Raw genomic sequence first — 14,433 nt, forward strand, 5'->3', positions numbered from 1 at the left:
TGTGTGAAATAATGTGTGTGGTATAAGTAATGCATCTTATTAAGGTGAACCAATACTTCTTTTCATTATATTGAAAAAATACTTCAGGACTTGGGCACAATGAGCTGTATTGGCTGGAAGCCTCTTTTTGCAATAGAAATGTATTTGTCCAAATTTAGCATTAACAAAACCTTGAATGTAACTTCTTTTTTCTTCACTTTAATCTTTTTTCCTTTCTTCTCTCCTTTCCTTCCTTCTCATTTTATTAGTTCAATGATTCATGTGTCCCCTTCCATGTACAATGTCTATTTAGCATTTGCCATATATAAGGCTACACTCTTTGTGTTGTGACAGTCATAAAGATAAAATATACTAAAAATGATGAAGCAATTTTGAGGGCTTATTGTGTACCAGGCACTCTTCCATGTGTTTCACATGCATTAGCTCATTTAATCTTCATAATAATTGTATGACAAAAATACTCTTATCACCTCCATTTTACAGATGAGGACACTGCATCTTAAACAAGTCTGACAATTGCCCTTGGTCACCTAGGGATAAAGGAACAGAAGATTTAAACTCATATTTTAAATCATATCCTCACCATTTCATCTAGTGAAATCTAGTAGGAAAGTGATAGACATCAAAAAAATGAAAAAAATAAGATAGAATGGGGTAAGTGCCAAGAAATATGTTTATGCAAAATGCCACTAGGGCTCAGAATAGGGGGAAAGCCAGGAGGATGTGACCAGTCTTCATGGACCTTGGCTGATGGGGAGGATTTTGAGAAAGAAAGGTGGAGGGGACATTTCAGCAAGAGTGAATGGTTTGAGTTATTTCATTTGGATGAGCCATTGAGTACATAAAAGGGAGTAGTCAGAATAAAGCCTGAAAAGGTGACTCTGAGCCATGTGTGAAGCTATAAGTATAAGCAGAGACATTGGCATTTAATAGGTGAGGCAGGAGGAAAATGGCTAAAGGTTTTGAACATGAGAGTGACACAATCACTGAGGTGAATTGTGAAAAATCATATATTAACATTCTGTGGAATGGATTAATATGGAAGTGTCCAGAATCAGGGAGATTAATTAAAAGTTTGGTAGGAGAGACTAAAAGCTTGAATTCAAGTACTGGTTTGGGGAGTGGAAAGGGAAAAAAATATAGGACAGAATAAGAGGCCCTATAGATGCATACTAGGACTTGGCAATCTCTTGAAGGAATTGTTAGTGAGGTCTCCATGGTTTCTAAGCAGGCGGGGTAGCTCTGGGAGAATGGTGATTCTGTTCCCTTGCAGAGGAAGGCAGCCTAGGGGTCAGGTTTCAGGGGGGCAGAGTGGACATGCATTCATGTTTCCACTAGAAGTGTCCAAGGAGATGTTCTGTTCTTAATAGGAAATAAATACTTAAGGTTCAGGGCAAGGGCTTTTAAGAGGCTTTCAGTGATCAGTCCAGACTATTCTATATATCTCTTTCCTCTCTGTGTTCTTTCACATTTGGTCTCCCTGCCTTTTGGCAAGTTTCCCAGTGCCTGATCACCTTTTATGTCCTCCTTCCAATTTCTCTCCATTGTCATAATCAAATTCATGAAATTATACATCTTAGTTATTTATGCCTGCATGGTCTTTAACCTTTGCTAATAAAAAAGCATTTCTGCTGACCTTTAGCAAAAACAACACACACACACACACACACACACACACACACACACACACACACTCAAAGCAAAGCCAAAGCAAAACAGAACAAATAAATGTAGAGCCTTTAAGCAAGAGAAACAGAGAAGCCATGCAGAAATAAACCTTACGGCAAGTGAGCAGAAACAATGCTGCCTGCATTGTTTTATCTCAGGTTCTGCCAACGAAAACCTGAGCAACCTGAGCGTAGGACATTTACAATTACTTACAGGGTCTGTGGTCAACAGATTAGATCGAGTTCAATAAAACTCTTGAGTAAGGAAGAACAGAAAAGTTTGGCTTTCTGGACAACAAAGAAAAATTCTTTAACCGTGGACAAGAGGCCACAGTGGGTTAGCCAAAGTAAAAACACTGAAACATTGTTTTGAAAGTTACATTACAGAATGCGTGTTCAGGATGCTTAAGAGTAGCTTTATTATATTACACTCCTCTAATCTCATTAGCTGTGAGCTAATGGCATTAATGGAAGGAAAAATATATTTTAATTCCCTCAGTCAATCTTTAGTTACCTCTATAGGATTTTTAGTAAAATTACTTCCTGGCAAGTATTTTGTTGAAAATCATAATTGGCAAACAGATTTAAGATCAAGTTATTTTCTCAATTAATGGGATTCATTCTGACATTAGTTTTGAAATGTCGCCAAACATTTTGTTCCTGTTTTTTATCCCAGATGTGCTATAATTTAGAACGAACTCCACGTTTCTCTCTGGTGCTTTGCCAAGGGCCTGTTCACCATTCGTTTCTGTCTTCTGCAGCATCAGTCCATCACACATCTGCTCTCGTTTGTGTGTTCTCAGTAGCAAGTGTATCTACTAACCAAATTACTAACATGTACACAAATCTGGATTCACTTCTGGCACTCTCTTTCAGACTATGAACTTCTCAGGGGCGCCTGGATGGTTCAGCTGGTTAAGCATCTGACTTCGGCTCAGGTCATGATTTCGCTGTTCGTGAGTTCAAGCCCCGTGTCAGGCTCTGTGCTGACAGCTCAGAGCCTGGAACATGTTTGGGATTCTGTGTCTCCCTCTCTCTCTGCCCCTCCCTGCTTGTGCTCTCTCTCTCTCTCTCTCTCTCAAAAATAAGTAAACATTAAAAAAAAAAGACTATGAATTTCTCAGAGATGAGGCCTCTGTCTTTAATCATATCTTCTTTTTCCCTCTAAGAATTCTTCTGCTTTGCAAGCTCAAGGGAGGCCTCTGCCCCCCTTTCTCCTCTGGTTAGGTTAAGTGTGAGCTCTCCTAGCCCTCTGTGCTTGGGAATCTTAGCACTTATGGTAATGTTCTCTCTCCCTGAGTGCAAAGGCTGTGTCATTTATTTTTTATATTTAGAGCTTTGCATTCTTTTTAACACATAATGTATTCCTCTAGAAAATTCTGTGGAATGGAAAGAAACAAAAAAAACACAAAGGAGCCATTTATTTGTATCTGTTAAAAATTCAGGCTTTGGAAACAGAGTCAGATATTGCTACTGCTTAGTTGCAGATGAAATTCATTTTCAGCCTTTTCTGAGGCTTCTTCCTATCCACCAGTCTACCTCCTCAGGCACCAGATGTCTTCACATCAGTCACTTTTGGCATTGCTTTAGGCTCAAAAGGGTACAATTTTTCTCTTTCCATCAGTGTTTCTACTCTTCCATTCCTGTGTAAATAGTTAATTGTCAGCAAAATAAAAGTGTCTTAATTCACATAAAATAACAAAGAACTAATTATTTAATTAGTTAACTTTTTCAAATCAATTTGAATTTGTTTAATGGGTGTATACTTCTACATGGTGAATAAATTCTAGAGATCTGTTGTATAACTTGTTGTCAAGAGCTAACAACATGGTGCCTTAAGTACTGGTTAGGAGGGTCATTCTCATGCTAAGTGTTCTTACCACCACCCCCCCCCACCCCCCACCCCCGCCCACACACACACAAGCAAAGGGACAGAAATCTTTTGGAGGTGATGGACGTATGTACTTCCTGTGGTGATGGTATCATGGGTATATGCCTATGTCCAAACTCATCAAAACGTATACATTAAATATGTGCAACTTTCTGTATATTAAGGATAATAAAGTTGGAAAAAATAATGGTGATACTCTGAGGAATCAATCTCTAATGGTAAGATTTAGGGTATCACTTGAAAAACATTTCATAGCCTATTAGTCTGTCCATAAAACCTAGTCTGCACACTGCTGAAGTTTATATAGGAACAAGGTTCCAGGGGGACGGTGTGCCTCTTTCAGCTGTGATCTCTAGCCCCCCCAGGCACTCTGGATTGGAGCTCAGTATATGTTAAGTGCCTAGTGCAATGTCTAGCTCACAGGAAGGGGGCTCAGATTCCTTTACAGGCTCATTTCTTGCCATTTTCCTCTGCGTTCTATGCTCCAGCCTCACTGGCTTTCATTTAGTTTTGTAGGGACAGCCAAGCCTTTTCTGGCCTCAGAATATATTGTCTCTTCCAGGATATGTCATCGAGGACTTGAGGCAGACTGTCTGGATTCAAATCTTAGTTTTGCTAATTACTAGCCATGTGAACTTGGGGAAATTTTATTTAACTTCTCTAAGCTTCAGTTTCCTCATCTGTAAAATGGAAATGATGATAGTGCTTATCCCATCTGGGTTTTATGAGAATTAAAATAGTTAAAACTTTTAAAGGATTTAGAATAGTGATTGCTACCTAATATGTATTATGTATTAATAAAATATGTATTATTTTAAATATACTATACACAAAATATGTATTATTTTTCATATTCATATATTACATTTATTATATAAAAGTATAGGATACATATGTTTATATATATATATAAAAGTTTAATATATATAAGCTTAATGTTTTAATAATTATCTTTTCCCATAGACATTGAGTTGTTCATAACAGTTTTAGAACTATGTCTGTTTCCCTCACTATTTATTAGGTACCTGAAAACTTGTGTAGCACATGTAGAAGAAAGACCTCCACAGTTGCTAGAACCCAAATTTCATGGCTAGCAGGTTGAAGTTTAGGTCCTGCCAATGGGAAGCATCCTGTCTGAGACCTGGTGGTGAAATGGAGTTAGAATATCTTCGGGTTATGTGGCACCTGGGTGGCTCATTCGGTTGAGTGTCTGACTTCAGATCACATCATGATCTCAAGGTTCCTGAGCCAGAGTCCCGCATTAGGCTCTCTGCTGTCAGCACAGAGCCTCTTCGGATCTTCTGTCTCCTTCTGTCCCTGCCCCTCCCCTAACTCACTCTCTCAAAAATAAATGAACATTAAATAAAGAAGAGTTTCTTCGGGCTTTTGGAGCCATGGAGGCAGCAGATCAGGGCAGTCTCCTTTGGAGTAGACACTGTAGCAGCAGATGATAAAAACAGGCTTCTGTATGCTGCAAGGCAATGGTGGTTCACATAAATGCACTCTTTTGCAGTGATGGTCGTAGCTTCCTATAATTCCTGATTTCTGTAGAACATGTCCAGTCCCTCCCTGGTTCCCTACCTCCATCTCATTTCTAACCCTCTATGTAACCCAATGCCATGTGAAGAAGTCCACTACCTTGCATTGAAATATCTAGAATGGTGTCATTTGCCTAGCCAAATCTTGACTAATAGTATTATAGGTACTAACTTGGAGTCTACTTAGAATTTTAAATCGTAGCCCAATTATGTGGTATATTCATTCCTAATGAAGAGACTATACACTTCTGATTAGGTAAGAAGCTGTTATTCAACAGTATTTTTAAAAAGGCACCCCATAACAGACACTATTTTAGGCTATAATGTAATCATATATGATATTTTTGGTGTGCATGTGCTTGATTTCAGGGTGTTCTGGATTATATCGTAAATGTAATGTCCAACATAGCTTTCTCCACTATCCCACACACTTAGGTGGAAGCATTCTGTATTTCTGTATAAGAGAAGATATTTTCTCTCTTCCTGAGTTCAACTATATTGTTATACCTAGTGTATGTCCTTGTCTCTGATGGGCCATAAGACTCATGTAATTTCACATGTAATGTCAAATTGGCTACACTCATGGGCATTAGAAACTTTTTTTCAGAAAAATTACCAACGCTCCTAATGGGATTGAAATAACAATATTTTGTGATAGAATCTACAGCACTGCTATTGCATCATTGGAATAATGTAATGAGTTTGGAAACTGGTAGCTTATATTAGAAGCAGTTCATTTTAAGTCTATAAATTATAGTACAGAATTTTCTTTCCTTTCAGAACATAACTAAGTATTGTTTTCTCTTCCTTAAAAAGAAGATTTTCCATTAAATCAGACTTGATTATATTCTTTGAGCTTTGAGAAAAAGTCTGTTTCTTCTTAAGACACCATAATTTTCACTTTGTCTCCACATCCTTCCATCTTATTAAGTCAGCTTTGTCCTCTTATGTCTTACTCCCTTTACTGATGACATGGTTCCCTTCTATATGTCACCTTCCTAGAAAATGCTATGCAGAAATTTCAACACTTCTACGTGAGAAAAAACAACAGCAACAAGCCACAGACTCTAAGAGAAGTTAAAACTCAGCCCTGGCCTGAGAGTAAGAAAGCTGAATTATAATCCTACACCTACTCCTTACTACCAGTAAGACCTCTCTGGATCACACTTTCCTCATTTATAAAGGAATTGTTTCTCATGTCCTCTTGGGCTCTACACTTCAATATTTGTGACTTACTTTAGTATCTCTGTGATATATGCGTGGCATGATAGCTCGATATCATCAAAGACTCAGGCTCATTCTAGTTTTATTAACCAACATCCTCATAAGTGCAACATCCTTGATAGGATGAAGGGGAAAAAGAAAAGGAAAAAGGCAAAAACAAGGAAAACAGATTTTTACCATAATAATGCCCCAACTACAATTGGGATCCTGTTTGTAAGAATCTGTTTGTAGTACAGAATGGATATTGGATAGGCCTGCCACATGGGGTTGATAATATAATAGTAATTTTATAATATATATTATATGTTATATATTATATATAATAATTATTAATGAGGTAATAATACCATCTCATTCTTCATGTATTTATTCATTCAGCTAGCAGATCTTTATTGAGGGCCTTCTTCGTGCTAGGCATTCTCTTTAGGTGCTAGACATTTGGTGGTAAACAACATAGGCATTGCCCTTTCCTTCATAAAGCTTAGTAGAAGCTACTAGAATTAGTAGGAGAGCTCTACAGTAAAAACAAACCCCCAAAATAAATATAAAATACAACTTAATATATATGATCTGATGAAAAAAATTATCATTATAAAAAGGCACCAGAGCTGCCAAATTTGGATTAGAAGTTCAGATGCCTTCTGAGAAAATGATATGTATATAGGAGTTGGATCCTCAGAGTAAAAGATGGGGTGACAAGAAGAATCTTGGAACGGAGGCAATCATGTGATTAGACATTCCACAAAGGCCAGTGTGGCTGGAAAGTGTTGATGAAAAGGAAAGAGTAGCATGAGACGAAGCTGGCCAGAGGACACAGGGAGAGAAAAAAGGGGAGTGACTGCATGGGCCAGTGTATGGAAGTGTTTGCTTTCACAGGAGTTGAATGTCAGATTTATGAAGGTTGTGAAAAGGGGAACTCAGAGCCTTGACAGCACTGGAAGACACAATCAGGTTAGAGGACATTATTGGTTGTGCTAAGAAAATTGAATTTATCCTAGTTGGTGATAAGGCACTGAAGTGTTGTTATGGAAATAGTTGTTGTTGTTGGTGGTGGTGGTGGTGGATATACAAGTGGCAGGGAGCTCAAGCAGGTAGCTGTGTGATAATAAAATCCAGGTAAGTGATAATAAAAGCACAAACTTAATAATATCAATTGTACATTTTTATTTCTAAATCAAGAGACCAGGGCAGCACTTATCTAAAAAAGAAAACAAAACAGAACATAAGTAGAGTAATAGTACCTGCCATTGTTTTGAGGCTGGGCAGAATTTAAAGTCCTTTCCTTAAGGCAGCTGGGCTGGGTGTGGAGCCTGCTCAGGAATCTCTCTCTCCCTCTCCCTCTGCCCCTCCCCTGCTCACGCATACATGCAGTGTCTCACTCTTTCTCTTAAAAAATTAAAAATATAAAATAAAGTTCTTTCCTTAGATTCATTCAATTCTTTTAACAAACATACTATACTTTTATACTTATAGTATTACATGATTTTATGGAGAAAATAGTGTAAGGGTAAGATCATTATGCTTTCTTTCTTTCTTTAACAAAGCAGAGGGAGCTAACTGCAGTCTACTCTATCCTCCTAAGTGTGAGTACTTATAAACATAATAGGCCTGAGAAGAGGCCACATCTTCTCAATTCACAGGGCATAATTCTGGATCTTCTAATCCTTAGAACTGTGAACACATCCCTCTAAATTAATTCTTCTGAGTTAATTCCAAGATTAACTTAGAAGTCCTTCATGAGGTATACAGGAGACAATCAGAAGGTGAGCCTTTCTTGTTACTCAAGGAGATAAAAAAAAAGTTTAATTGTTAGTTTTTCTACTTTTCTGTATACATCTGTATGAAATTCTCTTCAGACTTTGTGGACATTTTTATATCATTAAATGCACATAAATTTGTAATGCATACTCACCAACACACTCTCTCTCTCTCATACTCTTTTCTGAATTGGTATGGGGGACCTTTCTGTTTTCAAGATTATTTAAGTTTTCCAGTAATAGGCACAGAGATGTTAAGTAACTTGTGTAAAATCACACCAATAGTTACTACCAGAACCAGGAATTAAAAAACAATAAAGGCATTGCAATGGCTAATTTTAGGTGTCACCTTGGCTAAGATGAAGTCCCCAGTTATATAAACAAACACTAATTGAAGTGTTGTGAAAGTATTTGTAGATGCAGTTAACACATTCAGTCAGTTAATTTTAGGAATTTAGTTCAGAAGTAAATCTTCTGTTACTTTCTTCATCTTTATATCATAGAAATCCAATTGCTTTATAATGGTTTCCATAAAGAATTCTCTTTTCAAGTACCAATATAAAATTGCTTGGATATCAGCAATTTCATATGGCTTACTCTATTATCAGTTTTGAAATGATCTCTGACACTTCACCGACTACTATGTTCCTATGAGTGTTGTTTCTTACGGGGACTAGTATTCCTGTATGCCTCTTTTGCTACTTTCCTCTGCAATTAGAATTGAAGCTTGTAGGTATTAAAAGAAATAATACTGGCACAGGTGATTTTAAGGAACTGAATTGATTTTTAAGTCACTTTTTGGTGAGTGACATCAAAGACAATGCATTCCTAAGCTTCTTTGTCTCTAATTTTGAAATCCAGAATTCTTCCCTTTCAATAGCTTTGATAGAATACCTGATTCCTTCTGAAAGGGAATATTAAGGTACAAGATTCAGTTATTGAAGCTTTCTCTCTTTTTTCTTTTTTTTTTTTTTAAATGTTTATTTTTTTTTTTGAGAAAGACAGAGAGACAGAGCACGACCAGGGGAACGGCAGAGAGAGATCGAGATACAGATCTGAAGCAGGCTCTAGGCTCTGAGCTGTCAGCACAGAGCCTGATGCGGGGCTCAAACCCACGAACCATGAGATCATGACCTGAGCCAGTCAGACGCTCAAGCGACTGAGCCACCCAGGCGCCCCGAAGCTTTCTCCTACTGGGCTCCTTGACTTTAATATTTTTAGTGCCATAAATAAAATTTTCTATTTTACCACCATTAACACAGTATGGTGGTCTTTGACTCAAAAGTACACACACATACACACATGCACACACACAAATACACACACACACACACACACACACACACACACACACACACACTGAGAAACGGTAATGGAAAATCAATTCTAAGAGCTTAGATTCATCACTAACTGTGTAATCTTAAAATCTCTTGATCTAGATCTCTCCACGTCTATGGTGTGGGAATAATAATAGCACATGATAATGAATTAATTTGAAAACTATTAAAAGTTATTTCTCTGGACTTGAGTGGAGTAAAAAAGCATTCCCAATAGGGAATGTACATTTATGAACATCACTGATACTAGCCGTCCAAGAATACTGAGCAACTACTAGGCTCAGAACATTGTACCTGGTGCCAGGGGAGTTTACAAACTCAAGAAATGAAGACTCTATACTTTAAACACTGTGATTGACTAATTTACTGAGGAGTTCAGAAGCACAGTATGACCTAAAATGCAGGTGCCTGAGTTTGATGGGTGCTGTGGCACTCAAAACCTTTTATATCCTATATGATTCTAAGATAAATGTGTGTGGGGGTGAGAGAACATCAGATGGGTGGGTTGGCAGAGTGATTTCCTCTCAGCAGAATTCATAACAAGATGCTTACAGCAAGAAAACCCCTATGAACAAACTTATGTGGACCTTAAAATGATTATTCTTGTAGAAAAGAAACCTGGGAACGTTGTAAAACATGGGCCTCTTTGAAATAAGTCTTATTGTCTAGGTGAGTTTTGATGGAAAGTTTGATTGCTCTATCTAAGGCTCAGAAGGATGAGCCGTAATAATACATATTATTTTATGTAAGGAATAAGGATAGTTTAGCCTGCTGCTTTTTCTCACTCTCACATAACAGCAAGCCATCGTACTGGCTATCTGTTGAGGCCAAAAGCTGGGTTTGAAAGGTTCAAACAGACCTCAGATGCTATCATACTGAGTTATCCTCTAGTTTCAGGACTCTTGACTGTCACAAACTTGCATTAAATTATTTTCACTGGCTTAGCTGTATTCCTACTACCATAACTCTGTATTTTCATATACCCAGTCTATCTCCCCTGCTAAAGACACAGCCACAGACCTATCCAGATAATAAGAATTTGGGTGGAGTGTTCATATATATGAGATATTGTGAATATATTTTATCGATAGTGTTAAATTAATGACTTGGTTTTTTACCTCTAGCTGCTTTATAACTCTGTCTTCCCCATGTTTAATATATCAGCCATCTCTGATAGAAAGGTGGTTGGTATATGGTTGATATTTTTGGGATCTTGGGGGATGGTTCTTATATTCTGAAACCGCAGTATTAAGAAACATACCAGTAGCATCAGCACCGCATAGCATCACAACACCAGGCCACATGTCCTCACAGAGAAAATAGCATCCTGCTTAAGTAAAATGCACTATATACTTATATATACACACACACACACACACATACATATATACACATATATATATATATATGCATGTATATAGTGTACATTTAATATACATATATATTTAACATATATTATGTATATATAATAGTGATATATAGAGGCACCTGATTGGCTCAGTCAGTTAAGTGTTGACTTCTGCTCAGTTTATGATCTCACAGTTCATGAATTCAAGCCTCACATTGGGCTTCTGCTGTCAGTATAGAGCCTGCTTTAGATCTTCTGTGTCCTTCTCTGCCCCTCCCCCACTCGCACTCTGTTTCTCTCTCTCTCTCTCAAAAATAAATATTTTAAAAAATAGTTTGAGGCGCCTGGGTGGCTCAGTTGGTTAAGTGTCCATCTTCAGCTCAGGTTATGATCTCATGGTTCATGAGTTCAAGCCCCGTGTCAGGCTCTGTGCTGATAGCACAGAGCCTGGAGCTTGCTTCAGATTCTGTGTCTCCTTCTCTCTCTGTTCTCCCCTGCTTGTGCTCTGTCTCTTTCTCTCTCTCAAAAATGAATAAATATTTTAAAAAATTTCAAAAATAGTGATATATAATATGCATATAGATATGTATATGCATATGTGTGTATATGTATATATATATATATATATATATATATATATATAATATACTTATTATACATATAATAGTGAATGGTGACCTTCAGGAAAATCTTGTTGCTTTATTAAAGGTATAGGGAAAGTTGTGGATAGAAAATAAGTGGTATGTGGCAAGGTAGATCGGAACTAGATGATATGGGCCCCTCTACAGGGCATGGTAAGGAGTTCAAGTTAGATTTTTAAGGGAAATAAGAAATCTTTTAAATGTTTTAAGCTGGGATGTCACTATCATCTGTGAAGTATCTAAGACTTTATCCTACTGGTAACAGCCTACCATAGTTTCAAGGTTGCTGGCAGAAGAAATGACACTCATGGGTCAGAGATAAATGACTTTACTGTTCGTGGAAGAGGAAGTGCTACTAACTCAGATATAGGACAATGGAGGAGCAGAGAGGGCAGGACTTCATATCAAACATGGAGTCAGACTCTAATACAATAAAATCTGCCTCCTAAATCATATAAGCTTAATGTTAAATGTTTTTTGCATTCAAGATAATAGATCTGAGACTGTACTATGAAGATGAAAAGGTCATAACATAAAATTGCCATCCCTAAAAAAAACCTGGAGCACTTGGATGGAAATAATTAGGGCAGAGGGCTTGGTGTTTCAGACTTAAGAGATAAAATTTGAATATCAAAATCTTTTCCTATATTAAAAAGAACTATTTTTGAAAGAGAGAGCCTGCACATGAGTGGGGGAGGGGCAGAGGCAGAGAGAGAGAAAATCCCAAGCAGGCTCCGCACTCAGCATGGAGCCTGGTGTGGGCTTGATCTTACAACCATAATATCATGACCTGAGCCCAAACCAAGAGTCAGACGCTCAACCAGGTGCCCCAGAAAGAATTTTTATATTTAGGTACTTACCTCTTAATTTTACTGCTTTACTATTTTAAAATATGTCCTATCATTTAAATTAAGGTGCTTTCCATATATTACAAATTTTTTATGACTTAAGGCCAGAACATTTACTAATTACTCACTGCACGTTTTCTAATAGATTGTTTACTATCCATATCATCAGACTTCTCACAAAAAGTGCTTTGGCTAAAGGTATCACAGAGAAAAGAAGCTAGAACTTTGAATTGAAAGGTCTCATTTGTAATTTAAATCTGTGACTAAATCAAGGTAGGAGAAATAATGTGATTAGAATAGATAACGGGAAGCTAGAAAAAACAAATGATAACTGAGAACATTTAAAAATATTTAATATATTTTTGATTTGGTTTAAAAAATGTCTGTCAATGGAATTTTAGGTAATGAGGATGTTGTGCTTTATAGAAGGTGACAGAAAACTAGTCTGAAAGCCAAATCTAGCCTACTGTCTGTTTTTGTACAGTTCATAAACTAGAATACCTCTTACAGTTTTAAATGATTACATTTTAAAGGTTATATACGTATTTATATATTAACCTTGATTTTGCTTCTTGTCTTACAAAGCCTAAAGTATTTAGTATCTGATTCTTTGCAGAAATAAAATTTGCCACCCCAATTTAAGGAATAGATTCCATTGGCCTGGACTTTTTGAGAAATAAGCAAAATACTTAGCATTTGGAGAACGAAAGAATAAGAAAAAATCTGTTCAGGGTCATATTTTTAGAACCTGGCCTTGTAATATATGGAACATTATTATCTTATCTTTTAAAGACTTACAGTGAGCCATGCAAAGAAAATACAGTTGATTTTAACTACTGGAGCCAGGGCAAGTGACTTCAAGCCTTGGGCCCTGAAGTCTTCATAGTTTGGTATCTTTGTTCATAATTGATTATTTCTATAGAAGCAAGTCCTCACAAAGAAGATTTGAATCAAAGAAACAAGGACCTCAGCAAAGGTATGGGAGTAGTAGCCTTCACTAAGGGCAAGCGAACCATGCTGTGTTCTGAGCCAAAAAGTAGTTTGGTGGGAGTATGCCTGGTATATTAGTTGAACTAGTAGGAAGCTAGAGTGGCTGGAAAAAATGGGGCAGTTATGGGAGATGGTAATGCAATAAAGCTAGTGCAAAGAATTAAAAGGGAGCCAGATTGCTTGTTAGCCTCTGATGACTTTGTATTTGAATTGGAAGGGGAATTATAGAGGTTTTTAAGTAGAAGATCTATTGCTGTTGTTCAAAGTTAATGCGAAGAATGATACCTATTGATGCTGCCAGAATGGACCATGGTGGATACCATACAGTGACTCACTCAACATCTTTCCAGTTATATTCTGTTGTATTTTTTGTATGATAAAAGTTTGAAATTTACACATTCCTTCTAAGGTTTTCTTACATCTGTGTTTTTGGATTGTGGTTTAGTTTGTGCCAAAGAGATGCATTTGTGTCAAGATTAAATTTGGAACCGTATACATTAGGTAGGGAGGCTGTGCCACTGCAGATAGAGCAGGTGCTGTACTGTTCTCGAGACATCATCTATGGCAATGGCTTTTTGATTCCTGGACTGCAACCAAGGCAGCATATTATAGGAGCCAGCATTTTAGCTGATGCCTTCCTGATCCTTTTGTTCTAGTTAAGGCCATTTTTCCCATTAGAAAATAGCCCTAGTTGTAGCTTCCTGCTCTCTAGATCACAGCTAAGGTAGTGTGTTTGTAAAGGCAACTATTGGGAATCACCACTTCCCATTTCCTTAGCTCCCTACTGTTCTTGAAGAGCAGGTCCCTGAACAGAACTGTTCTGTGATGTGATTCTAGTAGTTATTCTGGGAAACGCATTGTAGAGTCTGTTCCTCCACCCATTAAAAGAACTGTAGAAGCATGTAATTTCTTACGGCCTTATAAAACAAGTCCATTGCTTGAAGTGGAATTCTGGATGATATAGGGAAATTGAGAGTTTCTTTCACTCTTCGAGTTACCAATATGAGGTGTCATCCAGATCTGTGCACTTTGAAATCAATCCAAGGACCTTAATAGAAGAGGAAAATAGAAACTTCCAAAGAGGTGGAGGGGGGCACAATGTAATTTGAATACATTCTATATCACAACAATATATAGCATAAAAACAAATGGGAAGAAAAAAATTGAATTAATAAACTTACTTCAGAACAAG

This window comes from Panthera leo, chromosome B4, assembly GCF_018350215.1.
Source record: "Panthera leo isolate Ple1 chromosome B4, P.leo_Ple1_pat1.1, whole genome shotgun sequence".
In the NCBI taxonomy this organism is placed as follows: Eukaryota; Metazoa; Chordata; class Mammalia; order Carnivora; family Felidae; genus Panthera; species Panthera leo.